The following is a 6,536-nucleotide window of genomic DNA, read 5'->3' as shown; positions in this document are numbered from 1 at the left end:
GGCCTCCTCCGCACGCACCCACTCGGCTTCTGGCTCCTGGATCCATCCCCTTACTCGCTCGGCTGTTGCCGCCCAGTGGTAGAATTGTAGATTCGGGAGAGCTAGTCCCCCCCCCTGGATTTTGTTTTTTGTAGGACCTTCTTTGGGATCCTAGCATTTTTACTCCCCCATACGAACGCCATGATAAGTTTGTCCAGCACTTTGAAGAAGGCCTTGGGGATGTAGATCGGAATGGATCTAAACAGGAAGAGGAACCTGGGCAGTACGTTCATTTTGATCGTCTGGACTCTCCCCGCGAGGGAGAGCGGGAGTGTGTTCCATCTTTGCAGGTCCTTTTTTACTTCCTCCGCCAGGCTGGTGAGGTTCCATTTGTGGATCCCTTTCCAGTCATGGGCTATTTGGATCCCCAGGTAGCGGAATTTCTGTCGGGCTTGTTTGAACGGCAGCCCCTTTAGTGCTGCCCCCCCCCCCCCCCCCTTGCGGGTGTACTGGGAAGATCTCGATTTTGCTCATGTTGAGTTTGTAGCCCGAGAAGGCTCCAAACTCTTTCAGGAGCGCGATGATTCCGTCCATGCTGCTTTATGGGGGGGGAGGGGGGGGGGGCCAAAACTTAGAAGACACAGTAGAACTCGTCACTACTGTGGGGATCTCGTTCCGCAGCCTCAACTTGTTCCCTGCGGACCCCATGACCCCGTCATGGACCCCCGACCAGCGACTGCCCCAGGCCTGCGCCGTGCGGCCACACAGCCACTATACTGCCCCAGTCTGCCACTTTTGTGGGCACCAGCAGCAGCAGCACTGCCCGGCCCGCAACGCCACCTGCAGCAGCTGCGGTCGCAAAGGACACTATGCCCGGGTCTGCCTGGCGAAGAAAACTCCTGCCCCAAACCCTCCCGCAGCCCAGAGCACTCGCTCCCCGAACTCGCAGGCCCGCAGGCCTTTAATGCTGCGGCCTGTACTCCGACTCCACCCCCAACTGCCACGTGCGACCCATGGGGGCGGCCATCTTGGCAACCCCCCACCACGCGACCGGCCACATGCGACTCATGTGGGCCGCCATCTTGGATGCCATCTTCCTCGCCGCCCGCCACGTGTGATCCACGGGGGCGGCCATCTTGGACGCCACCTTCCTCGCCGCCCGCCACGTGTGATCCACGGGGGCGGCCATCTTGGGCTCCATCCTCTCCAAACTCAGAAACTCAAATCAAAGCTGTGACCTCAGCGGACATTCATCACGGGGCCACTCCAGCGCAGCTGATCGAGCCGCCGACTACCCGCAACTCAACACGGTCACGTTGGACCAGTCGTGTCCGAAATACCTCCGCAACTCGATGATGACCGTTGAAATCAACGGGTACAGTACACCGTGCCTCTTCGACTCCGGGAGCACCGAGAGCTTCGTACACCCAATCTGGTAAGGCGTTGTTCGCTCCCTGTTTTTCCTGCACGGCAAACTATCTCCCTCACTTCGGGCTCCCACTCTGTTCACCTCCAAGGGCGCACCGTCGTGACTCTTTTTTTTTTTCTTTTTTTTTATAAATTTAGATTACCCAATTATTTTTTCTATTAAGGGGCAATTTAGCGTGGCCAATCCACCTACTCTGCACATTTTTGGGTTGTGGGGGCGAAACCCACGCAGACACGGGGAGAATGTGCAAACTCCACACGGACAGTGAACGAGAGTCGGGATCGAACCTGGGACCTCAGCGCCGTGAGGCGGTTGTGCTAACCACTAGGCCACCATGCTGCCCCCACTGTCGTGACTCTAACGATCCAAAGCGCTAGCTACTCAATTTTTCAGCTATACGTCCTGCCCGAACTCTGCACCCCACTCTTACTGGGACTCGATTTCCAGTGTAATCTCAAAAGTCTCACACTCAGCTTCGGCGGACCCCTACCCCCACTCACTATCTGCAGTCTAGTGACTCTAAGAATCTCCCCCCCTCCACTCTTTGCCAATCTCACTCTGGACTGTAAACCCGTAGCCACCCACAGCAGGCGATACAGCCTGCAGGACAGGGTATTTATCAGAACCGAGGTCCGGAGGCTCCTACGTGAGGGGATCATAGAGGCCAGTAACAGCCCCTGGAGAGCTCAGGTGGTGGTCATCAAGACCGGGGGAAAATTCCGAATGGTAGTGGACTATAGCCAAACCATTAATCGGTTCACGCTCCTCGATGCGTATCCCCTCCCTAGGATTGCAGACATGGTGAATCAGATCACCCAGTATCGTATTTTCTCCACGGTGGATCTGAAGTCTGCATACCACCAGCTCCCAATCCGCCCGGAGGACCGCCACTACACGGCGTTCGAGGCCGATGGCCGCCTCTTCCATTTCCTCCGGGTTCCCTTTGGCGTCACGAACGGGGTCTCGGTGTTCCAACGAGCAATGGACCGAATGGTGGACCAGTACGGGCTGCGGGCCACGTTTCCGTACTTGGATAATGTCACCATCTGCGGCTATGACCAACAGGACCACGATGCCAACCTCCATCGATTTCTCCAGACGGCCCAGAAACTCAACCTCACTTACAACATGGAGGCGACTGGTCTCTGCATTTTCCGCACGACCAGACTAGCCATCCTCGGCTATGTCGTGGAAAACGGAGTCCTGGGCCCCGACCCGGACCGTATGCGCCCCCTCTTAGAACTCCCTCTCCCCTCATTGTCCCAGGGCCCTCAAAAGGTGCCTGGGATTCTTCTCGTATTATGCCCAGTGGGTCCCTCAGTATGCGGACAAAGCCCGCCCACTATTTAAGGCCACACTCTTCCCTCTATCGGATGAGGCTCGTCAGGCCTACACTCGGATCAAGGAGGACATCGGCAAAGCGGCCATGCGGGCGGTGGATGAATCCGTCCCCTTTCAGGTAGAGAGCGATGCCTCAGAGGTCGCTCTCGCAGCCACATTGAATCAGGCAGGGAGACCAGTCGCCTTTTTCTTCCGAACCCTCTCCGCTTCGGAACTTCGACACTCCTCGGTCAAAAAGGAAGCACAAGCCATTGTGGAGGCTATACGTCACTGGAGGCACTACCTCACAGGTAGAAGGTTCACCCTCATCACCGATCAAGGATCGGTTGCCTTCATGTTTGACAACTCGCAAAGGGGCAAAATTTAAAATGATAAAACCCTGAGGTGGAGGATCGAACTCTCCACCTTCAAATACGATATTATGTATCGACCGGGGAAGCTCAACGAGCCCCCAGATGCCCTGTCCCGCGGTACGTGCGCCAACGTGCAAAACGACCGCCTGAAAGCTATCCACAATAACTTCTGCCACCCGGGAGTCACCCGGCCCGCCCACTAAGTCAAGGCCGAAATCTACCTTTCTCCACTGAGGAGGTAAAAGCCGTCACCAGGGACTGCCCGATCTGTGCGGAGTGCAAACCGCACTTCTATAGACCAGACAGGGCCCACCTGGTCAAGGCTTGTCGGCCCTTTGAATGCCTCACTATCGATTTCAAAGGGCCACTCCCCTCGACTAATCGGAATGTGTACTTCCTAAATGTCATCGGCGAGTTCTCCCGCTTCCCCTTTGCTATCCCGTGCCCCTATATGACCTCCCACACAGTCATTAGGGCCCTGCATAGTATCTTCACCCTGTTTGGTTTCCCCAGCAATGTACACAGCGACAGGGGTTCGTCCTTTATGAGCAACGAGCTGCGTCAGTACCTGCTCGACAAGGGCATCGCCTCGAGCAGGACTACCAGCTACAACCCCAGGGGGAACGGGCAGGTGGAGAGGGAGAATGCGACGGTCTGGAAGACCGTCCTACTGACCCTCCGGTCCAGGAATCTCCTGACCTCCCACTGGCAGGAGGTCCTCCCCGGCGCGCTCCACGCTATTAGATCCCTCCTATGTACGGCCACCAATCAGACCCCTCACGAGCAGCTCTTTGTTTTTTCCAGGGGTACTACCACGGGGGCTTCGCTCCCCGCATGGTTGAAGACACCAGGCCCAGTGCTCCTCCGGAAGCACGTCAGGCCACACAAAACTGACCCACTCGTAGAAAGAGTGCTCCTACTCCACTCAAACCCCCATTACGCCTTCATAGAGTATCCTGACGGCCGTCAGGACACGGTATCCCTCCAGGACCTAGCACCAGCAGGATCTAATCCCACCACTACCACCGCTGAGGTACCCCTCACACTACCCCCCACCCAACTCTTCACACCCCACGTCCCCGCACCTACCGGGTTGCTACACATGTTCCGCGCACCCGCGCCCACAAGCTCCCAGCGCCCCCAGTCCCCAGTCGAACCAGGTGGGTACGAAGCTCGGACAGAATCACCCCCAGAGTCCGCCATTGTACCCCAACCAACCGTGATCATCCAGCCACCAGAAGAGGCTGCAACTCTGGTGCTCCGCCGATCACAACGGACAACTCGACCACCGGACAGACTCAATCTGTAAACCATCACCCCCGCCGGACTTGCTTTTTTCACAGGGGGTGAATGTGGCGAATTATCAACCTCAGTAATTCACACTGTATTGTACCACATGTATTGAGCCTGTACTCTGTACCGGATTGTGTGTAATCGCGCGGCCCTGCCCATAGGGGGAGATGAGGAGTTTGTACTGGGCTCCACCCTTGGCTCCGCCCATGGCTCCTCCCCCAGCCGGAAGTATAAAGATCAGTGCTGTGAGCCTGCCTGCCAGTTCATCTCGCGTTCATCCCATCACAGGCAGGCTCTGTTGTAAGACGATTAAAACCACTGTTTACTTCTAACCACGTGTCTCATGAATTGATGGTCTCATCACTATCCCAACACACACCCCCCACCCCGGCTGACCATCCCCTCCCATCCACCCAAACCACAGCCCAACCCTCTCCGTGGTTCCTACCTGCCTCAGTATGGGGTGTGGATTGGTAGTGACAGTGGGTCTGGTCTATGGGATGGAGGATGATGGGACCTGCTCTGCGATGAGCTCTGCCGCTCCGCGTCGTTTGACAACATCTGACTCCTGCCCATGGCAGCTCTCTCCAGTATCAACCTGGATGATCCCTGCATGAGAGCTGGCCATTCCATCACACAGTCCCACAGAATCCTTGGGATGGCGAGATGGGGATGGGGTGTGGGGTGCGGGGGGGGGGGCAGGCCGGTTGGGGTCAAGAGGTAGGGAGAGAGGCGGGGTACCGGATGATGTGAAGGTTCCGCCTTCTCAACCTTGTCCCTCGCTTGAGGTGTGGTGATTCTCAGCTTAAATCACCACCAGTCAGCTCCCCCACCCCCTCCCCCATCAAAAGGGGAAAGCAACCTATGGTCATCTGGGACAATGGCAATTTTATTTCTTACATACATGTTGTTGCTAAATGGCCAGGAGTTATGGAGAGATGATGATAGAAGTTTCAGTTTCTCTCCATCAAATAGCTGACCAGGAATATCGCCTGCTCTGAAATAACCAGGAAATGTCACAAATGCACCTTCACTGACCATCACGTCCTGGGGTGGGACTTGAACTCAGAGCTTCTGTATCAGAGGCAGGGTACGTTGCCCTCTGCACCACAACACCTCCTTGTTACTGTGTAACACACAGGAGAGACAACACAGCAACTTCTTTCAATTACTGACAGGATCTATGAAGTAATCAATGCATCACAACCGATCAGGTTAAATATGTTTTTATTGATAACTAAATGAGTAACTTTGAGTTGCAAAATAGGAAGAACAATTAGAGAGATAAGCTGAATGAACAGCTAAGCCGGTGAAGAACATGGTTCAAAGTGAAATGGTTGAATTAACAAATGTGATCTCCGAGAATTAAAAATACAAAATTTACTCCAAGCCCAAACAAATGGACAATTTCAGGATATTGATATACACCATGGATTGCAAACAAGTCTTTCTGTGTGCATTTCTCCGATCTGAATTTTTCCACTATTCGTAAATTCAATTCCTCATAAAAACTGCAGAAATACTTTTGAGTGAAACGTAGAAATGTTTTGGCTGGGTTATTAGTCAAATCTATACGGTGAGCGACGATGGGAGGTGAAAGGTCAAGCAGCATTAATTAAACTTCCTGAGCTCGCACATCCGTTTGCCCAAATGAGTTTCAATGATGTGCGCCGCGTCTTATTGAGGCTTCAGGATTTGTTCCAGGGATGTGGGTGGCGCTGGCTCGGCCAGAATTTATTATTGCCCGTCCCCAATTACCCTGAAGGTGGTGAGCTGCCTTTCGAACCGCTGTAGTCTGTGCGGTGTATATATCCACACACAGTACTGGCGGGGAGGGAGGTGCAGGAACGCGACCCAGGGACAATGGACGAATAGCAACAGAGTTCCGATTCAAAGTGATGTGCGACGTGGAATAGCTGGTATCCCCGCCCTCCCCCTGTCCTTCCAGTTGATGCAGGGTCATGGATTTTGAAGGTGCAGGCAAAAGCACCTTGGGTCAGTTGCTGCAGTGCATCTTGTGGATGGCACGCACTGTTACCCACTGTGCACCGATGGCGGAGGGAGTAAGCGGTCAAGGCGGTGGGAGGGCGGGGTGTTGATCAAGCGGGCTGCCTTGCCTTGAGATGGTGTCGAGCTTCTTC

The sequence above is a fragment of the Scyliorhinus canicula genome, chromosome 13, assembly GCF_902713615.1.
Source record: "Scyliorhinus canicula chromosome 13, sScyCan1.1, whole genome shotgun sequence".
Lineage (NCBI taxonomy): Eukaryota > Metazoa > Chordata > Chondrichthyes > Carcharhiniformes > Scyliorhinidae > Scyliorhinus > Scyliorhinus canicula.
This window is presented reverse-complemented; position numbering follows the sequence as displayed.